Source organism: Bubalus bubalis, chromosome X, assembly GCF_019923935.1.
Source record: "Bubalus bubalis isolate 160015118507 breed Murrah chromosome X, NDDB_SH_1, whole genome shotgun sequence".
Classification (NCBI taxonomy): domain Eukaryota; kingdom Metazoa; phylum Chordata; class Mammalia; order Artiodactyla; family Bovidae; genus Bubalus; species Bubalus bubalis.
Window position 1 is genome coordinate 129,050,467 of NC_059181.1, and position 20,013 is coordinate 129,070,479.

The following is a 20,013-nucleotide window of genomic DNA, read 5'->3' on the forward strand; positions in this document are numbered from 1 at the left end:
AACAGAGTCTCCTGTGCACAGCTTGAGGGTCCTTTGCTTTCCCACCTCAGGGCCTTTATGTTTCTCCGGTGAACGACGAAGCCAAGTGGCTCAAGTGTCCTCCATCATCTCATTAAGACAGGCAGGCCAGGAGGGTGTGGGTGGGGAAAGATGGTGGGCAGCCCAAGGCACTGTAGTCTGTCTTTCTGGCCCCTTGAGGTGGGATCCCTCCTCTGACTTTCAAGAGCTTCCTCCCCCAAATCAAAGTAAATGTTTAAAGTCTTCAACCTTCCCTTGGACACGACTGCCATCTTCCCTTCCTCCTCCTCCATCCTTCACAGCACAGGCTCTGGTTGGGCCAGTAGAGCTGGTTTTATGTCACTTTCATCCAACATAAAACCTCAATAGCTCTGGCTAGGAAGTGGGGGCAGAGGTGAGAGCCAACAGCGAAGGTGGCCTCAGTGGTGCTGCTGGGACCAGGGGGGTGTGGGGCCAGGGGGCTGCTTGGGTGAGGGGGCTGCGGGGCTGGGGGCTGCTGGGGTGAGGAGGCTGTGGGCAGGAGGCTGCTGGGGTGAGGGCGCTGTGGGGCCATGTGGCTGCTGGGGTGAGGGGGCTGCGGGGCCAGAGGGGTGTGGGGCCAGGGGGCTGTTTGGGTGAGAGGGCTGGGGGCTGCTGGGGTGAGGAGGCTGTGGGCAGGAGGCTGCTGGGGTGAGGGGGCTGTGGGGCTGGGGGCTGCTGGGGTGAGGAGGCTGTGGGCCGGGGGCTGCTGGGGTGAGGGGGCTGCGGGGCCAGGGGGCTGCTGGGGTGAGGGGGCTGCTGGGCCATGGAGGCGTGTGGGGCGAGGGGGCTGCTGGAGTGAGGGGGCTGCGAGCCCGGAGGTCTGCTGGACTGAGGGGACTGTGGGGCCGGGTGCTGCCAGGAAGGGTGCTTGTCTTTGGCCTAGGCGTCAGCCACCCCTGCTGGGTGACCAGGATTAGACAAGGATGGCTGAGGAGCAGAGCCCCTTCCTGGGATGAAAGTCTGGTGGCCTCAACACAGGCCAGGACCTCACTGTCAGGCTAGGAGATTCCCTCCGTGTCACCTGGCCTTGAGCTGGCATTGAAATCTGACCAAGGCCAGGGCACATCAAAAGGGAGCAGCCAGGCTCAAGGAAGGTTGGCCCCTGCTGTTCCCTCCAGCATGTTTGGTCCTGGGGGCCTCTAAGCCTAAGAGAATTTGCTGCAAAAAGGTGATTGACAGGCCATCTCTTCCTTGTCCCTTCCCCTGCCCCCCCCGCACCCCCCCCCCCCCGCACTTGGCTTTTTTTGAAGAGGGGCTCATTGGTCCTCTCTCTAAGCAGACCCTAGGAAGAAGGCCTGGTTTAGGAGTACCAGCATGCCATATGCAAGTGAGCCCAGACAGCGAGCTTTTAACATACAATAGGTGTAAGTTCCACCAAGGGGGCGGCATTTATTCCCACTATTACAAACTGCAATCAGACTTTTCCTTTGTATACCACGGTTTGGTCCTAGGTTAAGAGTAGTGTGATTTTGTGCCAAATGGCCTGGAGGTCAATGCTCAGACATTCCCGAAAATGTCTAGAAGGGCCCTTAGACATCCTGGAATCCAGCGGTTTTCCAAACTTCGGTGCACATAGGAAGCACCTAGAGGGCTTGTGGGACCACAGATTGCTGGGCCCCATCCCAGTGGTGAGGATTCTGGACCTGGGGAGAGAGACCTGAGAGTTTGCATTGCCAAGGACTTCTCGTGTGAGGTTCATGCTGCTGGTCTGGCCACTGCACTTGGAGAACCACGGGTCTAATCCAACGTCTTCATTTCATAGATGGATCAGCTGAGGCAGAACCCCAGCTGGGTTCCAGAATTGGCATTAACTCTTACCAGGTGTTATGACTTTGCAATCTGATTTAGCTGTTCTGGGCCTGCGTTTTCTCATCTACAAAATTAGGTAAGAGCCTCGGTCATTCCTGCCCCGGGTTCAGTTTGCAGGTGGCTGCTATTGGGCAGTTACTCAGGCTTTTAGTAACAGCCCTCTGGTTTGGTGTGGCGCTGTCACGCGGTTCTCAGGTCCATGAGCTTCCACAGCTTCCCTCTGGTTCCTGGGTCGGGTTTAGGCCCTGCCTTTCCTGTGTGGAGCACTGAGAGACGAAGATGCTCTCAGGTGGAGGGTAGGACATAAAGCTTTATTCTTTTTGCTGTGGTTTTCTCATTTTGCAGGTGCCTCTTCTGTTTGCTTACATTGCTAAGAATATTGGTTTTCTTTTCTGATGTAGAAAGTTTCCCAATGTTTTCCTTTTCTGTTTCCTTCATATTCTTTGAATTTAAAAATTCCTTACCATCTGATAAGCTTTTCAAAGCTATAGAACAACAACAATCAAGTCACTCACTCGTGTCTGACTCTGCGACCCTGTGGACTGTAGCCTACCAGGCTCCTCGTCCATGGGATTTTCCAGGCAAGAATACTGGAGTGCGTTGCCATTTCCTTCTCCAGATATTTCCTTCCTATTTTCCTGGTGATTTTTACCATGTATACCCTTATCTCTCTGAAGTTACGAAGTTTGGATTTTGATAGGCTTTTTCTTTCCTGTTTTTCCCAAACACCCAGTTCTGTTTGTTGAGTATTCCCCTTTCCTCTCCCTTGTTGTTTTTCTGTGCAGTCTCTAACATTTCTGGTAATATAGAATAGGTGGCAGTGAGGTGGTGGTGTTGGGTTTTTTTTGGTCCAAGCCCTTTTTTTTTTCAATTTGGGGAAGACGAGACCCAGAGCGGGTAACTGGTTTGCCACAGGTGGTACTTTTTAATTGGGAAGCCATGACTTAAACCAAGATCCCTGACTTCTCTTGTGAATTTGAGATAGGTCTGCTGCTTTTCTATACAACTTGAGGGCTGGGGATTGACTAATGTCTCTTCATTTTTTGGTCCTGTGGGAATATAGCCTATACAGTTCAGTCTTCTAGTATTACAGAAGATGTTAATGACCTTATTGTTTTAATTATTTATTTATTTGGCTGTATCGGGTCTTAGTTGTGGTACATGGGATTTAGTTCCGACTAGGGATGGAACCCAGGCCCCCTGCATTAGCAGCATGGAGTCTTAGCCACTGGAGCACTAGGGAAGTCCCCTAATGACCTTATTTTTAATGTGACATCTCCTAAATTTTAAGTTTCTATTTCGGCCAAACACAGTATGCTTTGAGACCACATGGAACCATTGGTGGTTAACTTTTGACCTTTTAAAAAAAGTATTTTAGTAGTGGTATGTGATTTGTAGTTTGATTTCTTTTCCAGTTATCCCAAACAAGGATTACTTAGCTAATATCAGAAGAGAAGCACTTCCTCACTCCTTTTCTTTCTTTTTCTCCTCCAAACAATCTAGCAGAGCATCTTGTGTTAGTGTTCCTGGAAGAGATCAGCTGAGTTAGATTATCTGAATTAGTTTATCAGATTATCTGAATTAGTTTATCATATTAATATAATTTCTGATGTGTGTGTCTGTGTGACCTTAATCTCTCAGTCATATCTGACTCTTTGTGATCTCCAGGATTGTAGCCCACCAGGCTCCTCTGTCCATGGGGTTTTCCATAATACTGGAGTGGTTTGCCATTTACTACTCCAGGGTATCTTCCCGACCCAGGGATCCAACTCAAGTCTCTTCTGTCTCCTCCATCAGAAGGTGGATTATTTACCACTGCGTCACATGGGAAACCCACCATTTCTCATAGTTCCCTGGTATTGACTTGAATTGTAGTCCAGGATTAGACCAATATATAGCAGGTTACTCTTCACTATAGTTACTGCAGTGATGAAAATCCATGGCCCATAACTGACTTAGTGAGATAATGAAGATACAAGTGTGCTGGATTTTTAAAGAAAACCAACAGTAATTGCATACTAGTGCCTCTTCCTTTCATTCACCTTTTCCTTAACCCAGAGATAGCCCTGGCTCAGCTTTCAGTATCCATCCCATAGCAGTTTAACAAAAATCTTGAATCCTCTGACTTCCTGCCTGAATTTCTGTTAGCTAATAAATGTGCTATTAATATTTAGACAGTGGTTCATTGATGTACTATTTAATTAGGAAATGCTTAATGGATGTTTGAGGGAGAACTAAGATTTTATAATATGGAGAATAAAAACATCAAGCATTGAAGGGGTGGTATGGCTTTTTGTGGAGAAGGCAATGGCACCCCACTCCAGTACTCTTGCCTGGAAAATTCCATGGGCAGAGGAGCCTGGAGGGCTACAGTCCATGGGGTTGCTGAGGGTCAGACACGACTGAGCGACTTCACTTTCACTTTTCACTTTCATGCATTGGAGAGGGAAATGACAACCCACTCCAGTGTTCTTGCCTGGAGAGTCCCAGGGACGGGGGAGCCTGGTGGGCTGCCGTCTATGGGGTTGCACAGAGTCGGAGACGACTGAAATGACTTAGCAGTATGGCTTTTTGTATGGGAAGATGAAGGTTATTGTGAAAGTGTTGTCCTTGTTTATGCCATTTGGCCTTTCATAAATGGATCAGGCGGTAAAGAATCCACCTGCAATGCAGGAGACCTGAGTTCGATTCCTGGGTTGGGAAGATCCCCTGGAGGAGGGCATGGCAACCCACTCCTGTATTCTTGCCTGGAGAACCCCCATGGACAGAGGAGCCTAGTGGGCTACAGTCCATGAGGTTGCATAGAGTCAGACACGACTGAGTGACAAAGTATAGCACACATGGTACAGACTTTGGTGATGAGATGAATACGAAAACCTAATCTATTTCTCTTCAACTCTCTTGCTTCATCCTTAGTTCGAGCTTTAAGGATCCCTCACCTTAATTATTGCAATATCCTCATAACTAATCTCCCTGCTGCCAGCACTGCTATTAATCTTTCAGTCTGTTTTCAATCTAGCAGTTGAAAGTGATGCTGTTAATTCATAGATCATATCCAAACCCTTTTTGCAATACCTTCCATATCATGTTAAGTAAAACCCAAGTAATTCCAATAGCCATATAGAGCCCTCTATGATCTGGACCCTCATTACTTCTCATTATTCTGTTCCAGCTACACTGTCTATGCCCACACAAACTAGGCATTTTCTTCCTCAGAACTTGGAATGTGTAACTTTTTGAGAGTTCTTTTCATTATACTTCATTGCTTGGTAGAACCTTAAGACTTTTGGGATAGAGAGACTTTGGCTTTCTATAGCTCCAAAAGTGAGATCCCACTATTCAGAAAATGGTGGGGGGCTTCCCTGGTGGTTCAATGGCTAAGACTCTATGTTTCCAATGCAGGGGGCTTGGGTTCAATCCCTGGTCAGGGAGCTAAGATCCCATATGCCCTGCCATGTCCCCTCCCCCACCAAAATTTTTTTTTCAAAAAAGGGGCAGTGTGAAATAATACGAAAAGTTCCCCAAATGTCCTACACTTACGGTAGATTACTTTCATTAATCAGTAGTCATCACAATCCATTCCTTTTGCATAGTTAGTGCATAAAAATTTACCTATAGTTTCACAAACTCTCTCCTTTTAAGATTGGTGCTGAGTGATAGTACCTAGTAATAAAGACTGCTTTGCATTGAGCTCTGTAAGACCTGATTTTGCCTTTTCACTTTCATGCATTGGAGAAGGAAATGGAAACCCACTCCAGTATTCTTGCCTGGAGAATCCCAGGGACAGAGGCTAGTGGGTTGCCATCTGTGGGGTCGCACAGAGTCAGACATGACTTAAGCGACTTAGCAGCAGCAGCAGTGTCAAAATTTGCATTAGAGTTCAGAATTCTACAGTGTTTGAAGTTAATATAGATGTTGTTTAGGTCATAAATATATAAATATAAATATATTTATAAACATAAATAAACATAAACATATAAACATAAATATATAAACACATATCTGTCTCTTTAATTCTGAAAGGGCATTAATTAAATCACTGACAATAATCCAGATAAACTAGGAAGAAATAAGGGTTAATTGCAAAATGTGATCTTATGGCTTCTTCAAAAGATCAAACTTGATCCCGTGGCTGACATATTTTTTCTGCAAATGTGAACACCATATAATTTGTAAAAATAAGTTACATAGGGCTGGCAGTATTTGAAATTTAGATTTCTGGACTTTTATGAGCTTTTGCAAAATAATGAAGTAATATTGGCCTTTAAATTTTTTTAACCAGGTCTTGCCTTTACCTATTCATCTTGAAAGACAGAGTGGTCTTTAGGGAAGAGAATGTAAATTGCTCAGGAGAAAACTGCAAAGCCAAGGGTTTTGGTCTACATAGTTAGAATGTGGATGAGTTTCCTGCTGTTGTATACTGAAAGGTATTCTTTTTGGTGCTCTATACTGTTAGGCAAATTTCAGGCCTGTGAGGAAAAGAGCAAAGCAAATGTTGCCAGGGGGAGAGATGAAATTCTTCTTGCATTTTCTTTTCTTCCCTGGGGTGACCAGTAACCATACAACAATTGTAGTTTCCTAAGAGCTTGGATGATCTAGAAAGAGAAACATTGCCATAGGCTGCTTTTCTAAATCAGTTGTGGATAAGAATCAACCAAGGTACTTATTAAAAATAATTTCTAGTATCAGAATTGTTGGATATAAATGCTGAGCATCTGTACTTTAACAAGTGGTACAGGTCATTTTGATGTATAGTTTGAGAACCATTGTTTAGAATTTAAGGTTATGATGTTTATAGTCAGGTGAACTTCAGTTCATATTCAAGTTTTGACATATACTAACTGTACTTCCAATTCAATCTTCCTTCTGTTATCATACCCTTCCAATCCCATACTATCCTGTGTGATAATCACCTCTCAATTACATATGCTTAGTTAGATAGGTGTCTAGTTTCTTCTTTTTAGTGTATAGAACAGTCTTTTTATTAGACTAAGCTATAGCAAAGAAAAAAAATTCCATCAACTTAAATAAGTTCATTTTCATTAATGTGTCCAAAGTTGACTGGATCAGGACTGCCAGAGTAGCTTTTCTTCACAGTTTTTCAAGTAATTAGATTTCTTCCATCATATTGCCCCACTATCTTCTAGGGTATAGTCCTTGTGTATATGGTTGAAGGTGGTTCACCTTCAAGATCATGTTCCTGATTTCAAGAAAGGAAAAGAAAGTGTATCGGCATATCTTGTTTTATTGTGCTTCACAGATACTGAATTTTTTACAAAAATTAAAAAAAAAATACAGTTGAAGTAGAATATTATGTTCATTTCAGGTGTATTACATAGTGATTTGACATTTGTATACATTGTAAAATGATCACTGTAAGTCTAGTAATTATCTCTTTCCATACAAAGTTATTACAGTATTATTGATTGTATTCCTTATCTGTATATTACATCACTGTGGCTTATTTATTTCATAACTGGATGTTTGTACCTCTTAACCCTCTTCATCTGTTTTGCCTCACAACCCCTCCTAACTGGCAACCACCTCTTCATTCTCTATATCCATGAGTCTGTTTTTGTTTTTTTAGATTCAACATATATACATAGATCACATGCTGTGTCTTTCCCTGGCTTATTTCAGTTAGCAGAATATTCTTTAGATCTATTCTTGTTGCAAATGGCAAGATTTCATTTTTTATGGCTGATTAAAATTCCATTGTGTGTGTGTGTGTGTGTGTGTGTGTGTGTGCGCGTGTGTGCTAAATTGCTTCAGTCACGTCCCACTCTTTGCAACCCTATGGACTGTAGCCTGCTAGGCTCCTCTGTCCATGGGATTCTCCAGGCATGAGTACTGGAGTGAGTTGTCATGCCCTCCTCCAGGGGATCTTCCCGACTCAGGGATCGAACCCGTATCTCTTATGTCTCCTGTGTTGGCAGGCAGGTTCTTTAGCACTAGTGCCACCTGGGAAGCCTATACACACACACACACACACACTCACCCCACATCTTCTTTATCCATTCAACTATTGATGGACACTTAGGTTGCTTCATTATTTTAGCTATTGTAAATGACACTGCAATTGATATCTTTTCAAAATACTGTTTTTCTCATCTTTGGGTTAAAACTCAGAAAAGAAATTGCTGGGTCATATGGCAGTTCTAGTTTTAATTTTTGGAGAAACTTTAATGCTGTTTACTGTAGTGAATGTACAAATATATGATCCCACAGGATTCCCTTTTCTCCTCATCCTCACCAACACTTATTACTTGTCATTTTTACAATAGCCATTCTGACAGGTGTGAGATGATCTCAATTTAGTTTTGATTTGTATTTCCCTGATGGTTAGTTCATTTCCATAATGATTAGTTATGTTCAGCATCTTTTCACATGCCTGTTGGTCATCTGTATGTCATCCACGGAATAATGGCTATTCAGGTTTTCTGCCCATTTTTTAACTGGGTTGTTTTTGTTCAGTTGTATGAGTTCTTTTTATAGTTTGGATATTAATACTTTATCAGAAATACTGTTCACAAATGTTTTCTACCATTCGGTAGACTGCCTTTTCATTTTGGTGATAATATCCTTTGTTGTGTAAAAGTTTTATCAGTTTGATGTAGTTCCATTTGTTCATTTTGCTTTCATTTCCCTTGCCCAAGGAGACAGATCCTCCCAAATATTGCTAAGACTAATGTCCAAGAGAGCACTTCCTACATTTTCTTCTAGAAGTTCTATGGTTTTGAGTCTTATTTAAGTCTTTAATCCATTTTGAGTTTATTTTTGTCTATATTCTGGGAAAGTAGTCCAGTTCGATTATTTTGCATGTAGCTATCCAGTTTTCCCAATACCATTTATTGAAGAGGCTGTATTTTCCCCATTAAATATCTTTCCCTTCTTTGTTGTAGATTAATTAACCATTATAAGTGTAGGTTTATGTTTGGTGTTCTATTTTCTGCTGATCTGTATATCTTTTTTTTTTTTTTGTGCCAGTACCATATTGTTTTAATGACTATAGCTTTGTAGTATAGTTTGAAATCAGGAAGTATGATGCCTCCAGCTTTGTTCTTCCTCAAGATTGCTTGGATTATTGGGAATCTTTTTGGTTTCCATACAAGTTTTAGAATTTTTTGTTGTAGTTCTATGAAAAATGCCTTTGGTGTTTTGTTGGGAATGCAGTAAACATGTAGATTGCTTTCAGTAGTATGGTCATGTTAACAATATTATGGGATGCAATTTTGTAAATAGGATTGCTAGTTTCTCTATGTGATAGCTTGTCATTAGTGTATAGAAATGTGACAGACTTCTGTATATTTTGTATCTTGCAACTGTACTGAATTCATTTACACTAACAGATTTTTTTTTGGTAGTATCTTTAGGATTTTATTCTCTGATATTTCAGTTGGTAAAGAATCTACCTGCAATGCAGGAAACCCTGGTTTAATTCCTGGGTCCGGAAGATCTGTTGGAGAAGGGATAGGCTACCCATCCAGTATTGTTGGGCTTCTCTGTGGCTCAGCTGGTAAAGAATCTGTTTGCAATGTGGGAGACCTGGGTTTGATCCCTGGGTTGGGAAGATTCCCTGGAGAAGGGAAAGGCTACCCACTCCAGTATTCTGGCCTGGAGAATTCCATGGACAGAATAGCCTGGCAAGTTATAGTCCATGGGGTTGCAAAGAATTGGACACACCTGAGTGACTTTCACTGTCACTCTTCCAAGGAGCAAGCATCTTTTAACTTAGTGGCTGCAGTCACCATCTACAGTGATTTTTGAAGCTGAGGAAAATAAAATCTGCCACTGTTTCCACTTTCCCCCTTCTATTTGCCATGAAGTTATGGGGCTAGATGCCATGATCTTAGTTTTTTTAATGTTGAATTTTAAGCCAGCTTTTTCATTCTCCTCTTTTCATCTACATCAGGAGGCTGTTTAGTTTCTCCTTGCTTTCTGCCTTTAGGGTGGTATCATCTGCATATCTGAGATTGTTGATATTTCTCCTGGCAATCTTGATTCCAGGTTGTGCTTCATCCACCCTGGCATTTCACATGGTGTACTCTGCATATAAGTTAAATGCCAGTTGGTTGTTCCATGTCTGGTTTTAACTGTTGCTTCTTGGCCTGCATATAGGTTTTGCAGGAGGCAGGTAAGGTGTCTAGTATTCCCATCACTTGGAGAATTTTCCACAGTATGTTGTGAAATCCACACAAAGTCTTTATAGTAATCAATGAAGCAGAAGTCGATGTTTTTCTGGAATTCCCTTGCTTTCTCTACGATCCAATGGATGTTGCCAATTTGATCTCTGGTTTTAATACTATCTAAACAGCACTGCATGCTACAGAGAAATCTTTCATGAAAGGAAGAGTCAATCAATACAACAAACTTCATTGTTGTTTTATTTTAAGAAATTTTCATAGCCACCCCAACCTTCAGCAGCCAGCACCCTGATCAGCTAACAGCCATGAGCAATGAGACAAGACCATCCAGCAAAAGGCTACCACTTACTGAAGGCTCAGATGATGGTTAGCATTTTTAGTAATAGAGTATTTTAAAATTAAGTTGTGTACGTAATATTGTTGGACACAATGCATCACAGTATAGTATGAACATAGCTTTCACATACCCTGGGAAACCAAAACAATTTATGTGACATGCTACAATTTTCACCTCAGTGGTCTACAACCAAATATGGAATACCTCAGAAGTATGCCTATTTCTATAAATGCATTGTTGATATTATTATTTTGAGCAAACTGTTTTGTTAAGAGTTCAGTTCAGTCGCTCAGTCATGTCCGACTCCTTGCGACCCCATGAATTGCAGTACGCCAGGCCTCCCTGTCCATCACCAACTCCTGGAGTTCACTCAGACTCACATCCATTGAGTCCGTGATGCCATCCAGCCATCTCATCCTCTGTCATTCCCTTCTCCTGCCCCTCAATCCCTCCCAGCATCAGAGTCTTTTCCAATGAGTCAACTCTTCGCATGAGGTGGCCAAAGTACTGGAGTTTCAGCTTTAGCATCATTCCTTCCAAAGAAATCTCAGGGCCAATCACGATGCTGTGATCACTCACCTAGAGCCAGACATCCTGGAATGTGAAGTCAAGTGGGCCTTAGAAAGCATCACTACGAACAAAGCTAGTGGAGGTGATGGAATTCCAGTTGAGGTATTTCAAATCCTGAAAGATGATGCTGTGAAAGTGCTGCACTCAATATGCCAGCAAGTTTGGAAAACTCAGCAGGGGCCACAGGACTGGAAAAGGTCAGTTTTTATTCCAATCCCAAAGAAAGGCAATGCCAAAGAATGCTGAAACTACTGCACAGTTGCACTCATCTCACATGCTAGTAAAGTCATGCTCAAAATTCTCCAAGCCAGGCTTCAGCAATATGTGAACCATGAACTTCCTGATGTTCAAGCTGGTTTTAGAAAAGGCAAAGGAACCAGAGATCAAATTGCCCACATCCGCTGGATCATTGAAAAAGGAAGAGAGTTCCAGAAAAACATCTATTTCTGCTTTATTGACTATGCCAAAGCCTTTGACCGTGTGGATCACAATAAACTGTGGAAAGTTCTGAAAGAGATGGGAATACCAGACCACCTGACCTGCCTCTTGAGAAATTTGTATGCAGGTCAGGAAGCAACAGTTAGAACTGGACATGGAACAACAGACTGGTTCCAAATAGGAAAAGGAGTATGTCAAGGCTGTATATTGTCACCCTGCTTATTTAACTTATATGCGGAGTACATCATGAGAAACGCTGGGCTGGAAGAAGCACAAGCTGGAATCAAGATTGCCGGGAGAAATATGAATAACCTCAGATATGCAGATGACACCACGCTTATGGCAGAAAGTGAAGAGAAACTAAAAAGCCTCTTGATGAAGGTGAAAGAGGAGAGTATAAAAGTTGGTGTAAAGCTCAACATTCAGAAAACGAAGATCATGGCATCTGGTCCCATCACTTCATGGGAAATAATTGGGAAACAGTGTCAGACTTTATTTTTTTGGGCTCCAAAATCACTGCAGATGGTGACTGCAGCCATGAAATTAAAACATGCTTACTCCTTGGAAGAAAAGTTATGACCAATCTAGATAGCATATTGAAAAGCAGAGACATTATTTTGCCAACAAAGGTCCATCTAGTCAAGGCTATGGTTTTTCCAGTGGTCATGCATGGATGTGAGAGATGGACTGTGAAGAAAGCTGAACACCGAAGAATCGATGCTTTTGAACTGTGGTGTTGGAGAAGACTCTTGAGAGTTCCTTGGACTGCAAGGAGATCCAACCAGTCCATTGTTAAGAGTAAGGAAGTCTTTATTTTGCCTTCACTTATTCCTTTTCTGATGCTCTTCCTTTCTTTAGATCCAAGTTTTTGACCTCTAATTATTTTCCATCTCTCTAAAGAACCTCCTTTAACATTTCTTCCAAGGCAGGTCTACTGGCAACAAATTACCTCATTTTTTGTTCATATGAGAAAGTCTTTATTAAATGTTTTCTCTATTCTCTTCTTTTTTGCATGTTTCTGAGGAGTAATAAGATGTAAATCTTTTTCTTCCCCCTCTGTAGGTAATGTGTTTTTTCCTCTGGCTTCTTTCACGATCTTTTGTCTTAGCTGTATCATCTTCAAATTATAGAAAGCCTAGGTGCAGGATTTTTTTTTTTAATTTATCCTGCTTGATGATTCCTGGATTTCCTGGATCTGTGGTTTGGTGTCTGACATACATTTTGGGAGCTTCTTGTTCCTTATTGTTTCAAATATTTCTATTTTCTATCTTCTCATTTTAGTATTCCCATTATGGATATGTTGTCATCTGTAATTGTCCCACATTCCTTTGGTTATTCTGGCTTTTTTCAGTCTTTGTTCACTTTGCTTTTCAGTTTTTGAGGATTCTATTGATGCATTCTCTAGCTCAGATTCTTTTCTTGCCTGTTTTCAGTCTTCTATGCCTATCAAGGCTCTCTTCATTTCTGTTAGTGTTTTTGATCTCTAGGATTTCCTTTTGGTTCTTAGGATTTCCATCTCTCTGCTTACATTGCCCATATGTTCTTGCTTCTGGTCTACTCTATTCTTGAGAGCCCTTAGAGTGATGTCTCTTCAAGTTATGTTTTAATAGTAATCATAGTTGTTTTAAATTCTCAGTCTGATAGTTCCAATATCCATGCCATATCTGGTTCTGACGCTTGTGGTGTCTCTTCAAGTTATTATTGTTTGCCTTTTATTATACATTGTAATTTCCCCATGATAACCAGACATGATATACCAGGTAAAAAGAGGCCTTTGGTAATGTGGTGGTGAAATGTTGGGGGAGAGGATGCATTCTATAATCCTATGACTAGGCCTCAGCCTTTCAGTGAGCCCATGCCTCTGGACTATTTACCTCTCAGAATTTCCCCTTCTACCCCTCTTAGGTGAGAGAAGATGACTAGAGTAGGCTGGAGTTGAGTATCTTCCTTCTTTAGGTCAGTTAGGCTCTGATATAGCCCAGCAAGTTAGACTCTTACTAGTTTCCCCAGAAGGCAGGTCTTTTCAATAACAGAGTTCTCTGGGTATTTCAGGATGGTTCCTTTATCCCTACCGTCCCAGAAGCCTGAGTGGATTTCCCCCCACCCCGCCCCACCCCCCACCCCCCGCCGTATTTACTGTGGGAACCTGGTTGAGCTGCTGGAGATAAGCCTCACAATATTATAGGTCTTGAACCCACAATATGACTGGGGTCTTTTGGAATTTTTAACTCAATTTCCCATGCTGAGACTTCAGCAGTTCATCAGTTGTAGTTTAGGTTTTCCTACCCTGGCATTGGTTCTCATGGTGGTTCTGCTCATGAGTCTCTGCTGTAGTAAGCCACAACTCCCTGTATTTGCTTGTATATTTCTCCAGACTTGGGGCATGGAGCTTTCCCTATGTCCTCCTGTCTCTCATGGGTCCAAGAAGAGTTACTATATTTTTAGTCTGTTCAGTTCTTACTTGTTAGGAGGAAGTGGCAACTTCAAGCTCATTACATGTGAAACTGGGTCTGAAATAGAATCTTTAGAAAGGTAATCAAGTAAAAATGGGACATTATTCTAATGTGTCTAATGGGGCCTATTCCAGTGTGTCTGTCCTTGTGTTGGCTTTTTGTGAAACAAGTTCATGCAATTTCAGTTGACTCCTTTGTATCTGTATCTCTATTGAAATTCTTCAGCTTTTCATGCTTGTCGTTTTCACTCTCTCCTTTCACATAATTGATTTAATATAATGAATCTATTAACATAAAATACCTTCAGGACATCATGGTCTTCAAATTCTTCTAGCAGTGTGCTATTATTATCTTGTGCTTCAAGTAGGGGTTGGATTACCAGATGGTTTTTTTTCTCAGTGTTTCAGTCATCTCTCAATGCCTGCACCACAAGGGGAGAGGGTCTCTCTCTCCATGTGCTTTCCTGTCTGTCAGTGGTAAACTACTGTTGCTTATTACTTGTGCTCTACCAATTGTGTTTGGGGGTAGTTCTCTGTTGTTCTGATCCAGTCTAGTCTTAAGCAGATCCTGTTATTTTACAAGTTTACAACTTTTATAACAGCTTCAACTGAAATCTGCAAACTCAGGGGGAGAAAACTCAATGTAAAATTCAAAGCTTTCTTTCCATCTCTATCCCAGAAACTCCATCTCAGTGTTCCTCACATTCACATTAATTCTAGTTCTATTGGCTTCTCATATTCTCTATCTCATCACAACAATAGTCATATCTTTTAGAGATATGTTCTTGAATCGAAGGAGGCTTCATGAAGATAGTTTTATTGAGTTGGGATCTGGAAGATGACCAAGGTTTCCATAGGGAGAAATGGGTGGACAGCAAATTGCAGGAAGAGCAATCAGTTCAGTTGCTCAGTCATGTCCAACTCCTTGTGACCCCATGGACTGCCACACACCAGGCTTCCCTGTCTATCACCAACTCCCGGAGCTTGCTCAAACTCATGTCCATTAGGTTGGTGATGCCATCCAACAATCTCATCCTCTGTCGTCCCCTTCTCTCCCTGCCTTCAATCTTTCTCAGCATCAGGGTCTTTTCCAATGAGTCGGTTCTTCACATCAGGTGGCCAAAGTATTGGAGTTTCAGCTTCAGCATCAGTCCTTCCAATGAATATTCAGGACTGATTTCCTTTGGGATTGACTCGTTTGATCGTCTTGCAGTCCAAGGGACCCTCAAGAGTCTTCTCAACACCACAGTTCAAAAGCATCAGTTCTTCAGTGCTCAGCTTCTTTATGGGCCAACTCTCACATCCATACATGACTACTGGAAAAACCATAGCTTTGACTAGATGGACTTTTGTCAGTAATGTCTCTGCTTTTTAATATACTGTCTAGGTTGGTCATAGGTTTTCTTCCAAGGAGCAAGCGTCTTTTAATTTCATGGCTGCAGTCACCATGTGCTGTGATTTTGGAGCCCAAGAAAATAAAGTCTCACTGTTTCCATTGTTTTCCTGTCTATTTGCCATGAAGTGATGGAACCAGGTGTCATGATCCTCGTTTTTTGAATGTTGAGTTTTAACCCAACTTTTTCACTCTCCTCCTTCACTTTCATCAAGAGGCTCTTTAGTTCTTCTTTGCTTTCTGCCATAAGGGTGGTGTCATCTGTGTATCTGAGGTTATTGATATTTCTCCTAGCAATCTTGTTTCCAGCTTGTGCTTCTTCCAGCCCAGCATTTCACATGATGTACTCTGCAAATAAGTTGAATAAACACAGTGACAATATACAGCCTTGACATACTCCTTTCCCAATTTTGGATCAGTCTGTTGTTCCATGTTTGGTTATAACTGTTGCTTCTTGACCTGCATACAGATTTCTCAGGAAGCAGGTAAGGTGGCCTGGTATTCCCATCTCGAAGAATTTTCCACAGTTTGTTGTGATCCACACAGTCAAAAACTTTGGTGTAGTTAATAAAGCAGATGTTTTTCTTGGACTCTATTGCTTTTTCTATGATCCAGTGATGTTGGCAATTTGATCTCTGGTTCCCCTGCCTTTTCTTAATCCAGCTTGAATGTCTGGAAGTTCTCGGTTCACATATTGCTGAAGCCTGGCTTGGAGAATTTTGAGCATGACTTTACTAGCGTGTGAGATGAGTGCAACTGTGCAGTAGTTTGAGCATTCTTTGGCATTGCCTTTCTTTGGGATTGGAATGAAAACTGACCTTTTCCAGTCCTGTAGCCCCTGCTGAGTTTTCCAGATTTGTTGACATATTGAGTGCAGCACTTTCACAGCATCATTTTTCAGGATTTGAAATAGCTCAACTGGAATTTCATCACCTCCACTAGCTTTGTTCATAGTGATACTTCCTAAGGCCCACTTGACTTCACATTCCAGGATGTCTGGCTCTAGGTGAGTGATCACACCATTGTGATTATCTGGGGTGTGAAAATCTTTTTTGTACAGTTATTCTGTATATTCTTGCCACCTCTTTTTAATATCTTCTGCTTCTTTTAGGTCCCTACCATTTCTGTCCTTTATTGAGCCCATCTTTGCATAAAATGTTCCCTTGATATCTCTAATTTTCTTGAAGAGATATCTAGTCTTTCCCATTCTATTGTTTTCCTCTATTTCTCTGCATTTATCACTGAGGAAGGCTTTCTTCTCTCTCCTTGCTATTCTTTGGAACTCTACATTCATATGGGTACATTTTCTCCTTTGCCTTTAGCTTCTCTACTTTTCTCAGCTATTTGTAAAGCCTCCTCAGACAAACATTCTGCCTTTTTGCATTTCTTTTTCCTCTGAAGGCCTTTTTGCATTGAAGTGGGGAAAAAGCCATAACCCAGAGCAAAAGTAGTCAACGTTGGAAGAGGTATGGTGTGCCCCTCTAATGGTGTAGTCATGTTTGAGGGTTTCAACTGCTGCTGCTAAGTCGCTTCAGTCGTGTCTGACTCGGTGCAACCCCATAGCCAGCAGCCCACCAGGCTCCCTGTCCCTGGGATTCTCCAGGCAAGAACACTGGAGTGGGTTGCCATTTCCTTCTCCAATGCATGAAAGTGAAAAGTGAAAGTGAAGTCGCTCAGTCGTGTCCGACCCTCAGCGACCCCATGGACTGCAGCCTACCAGGCTCTTCCATCCATGGGATTTTCCAGGCAAGAGTACTGGAGTGGGGTGCCATTGCCTTCTCTGGAGGGTTTCACCTAGATGCCCACAAAGTTCCCTGATGTATAAATGGAACTATTCTGTGAGAATTGCAGCCATATTTGTATCACATGCTGGTGAAACAGACCATACTTGTCATCTAAGTGCAGTGTTTGAGGATATGAGCCTACCATATCATATACTTTCACATTTTCATCTGCCTGCTGTGGCCCAAAGGAATAGCCCCATATTCCCGAGAGGAATGGTTCTAGGAACAATGATCATAAGAACATGAATTCAGATGCAGAGATTGTGAAACACAAATCATTGTCCTGTCTTTACAGTGTAAAATACTGTACCCATTTTTATCTGAACTAGAAACCAAAACCCAGTAAAAATTCTGAGCATCAATTTGTATAGAGGGTAATCACTACAGTACCATATTGTGTCCCATTCTTTGCCATGCCACCTCCAGCCACCTGCCCATCTATATCTGTTGGTAAGAAGAGTCAAGGGAGAGGGAATGAAAACTACTAAAGTGAAGAGAACAAAACTCCTGTTCATTTCTCCTTTGCTGCTTAAAAACAAGGCAACTTCAAAAGATGCAAATAATTTAGTATCTAGATTTCCTGGATTTATTTTGTTTATCCAAAGCAATTTATCCAGATAAACCTTCATTATACTACTTTTGTAGTTGCTAATACCATCAGAAAAAGATACTGAATTTTAAGAAAAAACTTGTTATTTAAAGCTTATGAGAAATAGGCTTGAGAAAATAAATTATGATATAAAAATACCTAGTTGGTAACCCTAATCAAACTACTTCTTTATCATTATTACCATTTTTGTTTTAATTAACAATATTATTCTGCTGTGCCAGGTCTTAGTTGCAGCATGTGAACTCTTAATTGCGGCATGTGAGAGCTAGTTCCCTCATCAGGGATTGAACTCAGCCCCCTGCATTGGGAATGTGAAGTTTTAGCCACCGAACCATTAGGGATGCCCCACCATTTTTGTTTTATCGCTTTTAAATTAGTTGGTAGGTGAAGAGAGTGTGTCACCATACCTCTGTGTAATGATATTGCTGGGAAGGTGTCATCTTGATTTAAACAGAGCCTCCTCACTATGCTGAAATGGTGCTGTTATTTGAGATTAGGGCGAATTACTGCAGCTTGTATATAGTGAAGCACATTATATATTCATGTCCAGATCTAGGTTTGTTTTAAGGCTCTTTTGCTGCTCTCTCCTTGGCTCTGCCTACTAAATGGACGAGGGATTCAGTTTCCTGTTCTAGGGCTTATCCTAAGGGAAAGAGATGGCATGCTTTCATTTTTATATAAAAAGCCTGATTTCCTCTTACTCAAAGCCTCCATTTTGTGTTCTAAAAGAAAAACCAAAGAAGGATACAGTTGATGAGGTCCATCCCTCCAGAGTATGGTAGAGGACCAATGATACACTGTGTGTGATTGCTTTTGCTGATATTTGGTGTGCTTATAAACAAACAATAACAAGCTTTCATTAGATTTTAACTTTGTAACAGTTGTAAGCACCGTTGTTGTTGTTTAGTTGCTAAGTCATGTCAGACTCGGACCCCATGGTCTGTAGCCCACCAGGCTCCTCTGTCCATGGAATTCCTCTAGCAAGAATACTGGAGTGTGTTGCCTCTTCTTTCTCTAGGAGATCTTCCTGACCCAGGGATTGAACCTGTGTCTCCTGCATGGCAGGTGGATTCTATACCACTGAGCCACCATGGAAGCCTGTAAGCAGTTTGTTTCATTTAATCTTTCCAATAGCCCTGTGAAGTAAGTGCTTTTATTTCCATTTTATAAAGATAGGAAACTGAGCTCCAGAGTTGAAGTGATTCGCCCCAGGCACACAGTCAGTCAGGGTTAGAGCTGGAATTTTAGCACAGGCAGGCTAACTATAGATTCCATACTCTTAATTGAGGACTTGCAAGTTTTTCTGTAAAAGGTCAAATGGTAAGTGTTTTAGGTTTTGCAGGCCATATGATCTCTGTTCCAATTACTCAACAATGCTGTTGTAGCATAAAAGTAGCCGTAAACAATGTATAAATTAATGGATATGACTGTCCTCCAATAAAATTTATTTATAAAAACAGAGGGGGCTGTTGTTTGTCAAATTGCTCGTTGAACCCTGCCCTTACCCACTGTGAAATACTGTCACATTGTTAAGGATTAACAATTCATGAGTAACCAAGGTGTTTTCCTTGTTCTTTTGTGGGTGATATAGAATGCTCTTAGTCTTATAGAATAAAAAACCAAAAGGATGCTTAGTATTTGTATCCTTTCATTTATAAAAATATTTCCATTTTTATATCTACTTATACATCTATCTATATAAATGTGTATACATAGATGTGGGATGCATGCAAGGGTTTGTGTGCTTATATGTGTGCATGTGTTTGGGATATATATACACACACACATACATATCTATTTTCTATATGTGTTGAAGGACAGACATTAAAATGTTAATTGTGCTTATCTCTTGGATTGAATTGGGGAATGTTCTGAGTTTTCTTCTATAAAAGTGCTGACTTTTCCAATTTTTTCTATAATGCATATTTATTACTAACTAGAATCAGACCAAATTAAAATTACAAAGATACATTTATCAAGTTGTTTTTTTTTTTTTTTTTTTCTGGGCAGGAGGCAGAGGAGAAAAGGAGAGAAGACATAGCATTGGGTAGAAGCTAGAGCCAGGAAAAACAGGCTGCTCAGGAACCTCCCAGGTTTAATAGATCTGACAGTATGAGTTTTTTTATTTTGAGCTCTCTATATATTCTTATTGTCTGATCTGTGAGAATGAATATTGGCCTTTTAAAATGGCTTTCTTTTTCTAGTTATCATGATATCAAGTTTTTTTCAGCAGGTACTAAAGAGATATTAGAAGAAATTTAACTTTCTGTTTCATATGTAACCCAAACAATAGACTCGTACAGGGCTGGAGGCTTCCCCAGTGTCTGGCTCCTGTAGTGTGGGTGGCTTCTGCAGTGTGGGATCCAGTAGTTCGCAGCTGTTGAAACCTTACTCTGGTAACCCCCTCTTAGGTGGTTTTGTAGGGAAGTGTCTATGA

General features: G+C 41.4%; 1 long non-coding RNA gene across 1 annotated transcript in view; it reads left to right on the forward strand.

Annotated features, from left to right (window-relative positions):
• Nucleotides 1-1,952: 1,952 nt before the first annotated feature.
• LOC123331724 overlaps nucleotides 1,953-20,013 on the forward strand; it is a 59,762-nt gene continuing 41,701 nt past the window's right edge. The window contains exon 1 of the long non-coding RNA XR_006640623.1: nucleotides 1,953-2,144. This is a non-coding gene — a long non-coding RNA (uncharacterized LOC123331724). The remainder of the gene's footprint in view (nucleotides 2,145-20,013) is intronic.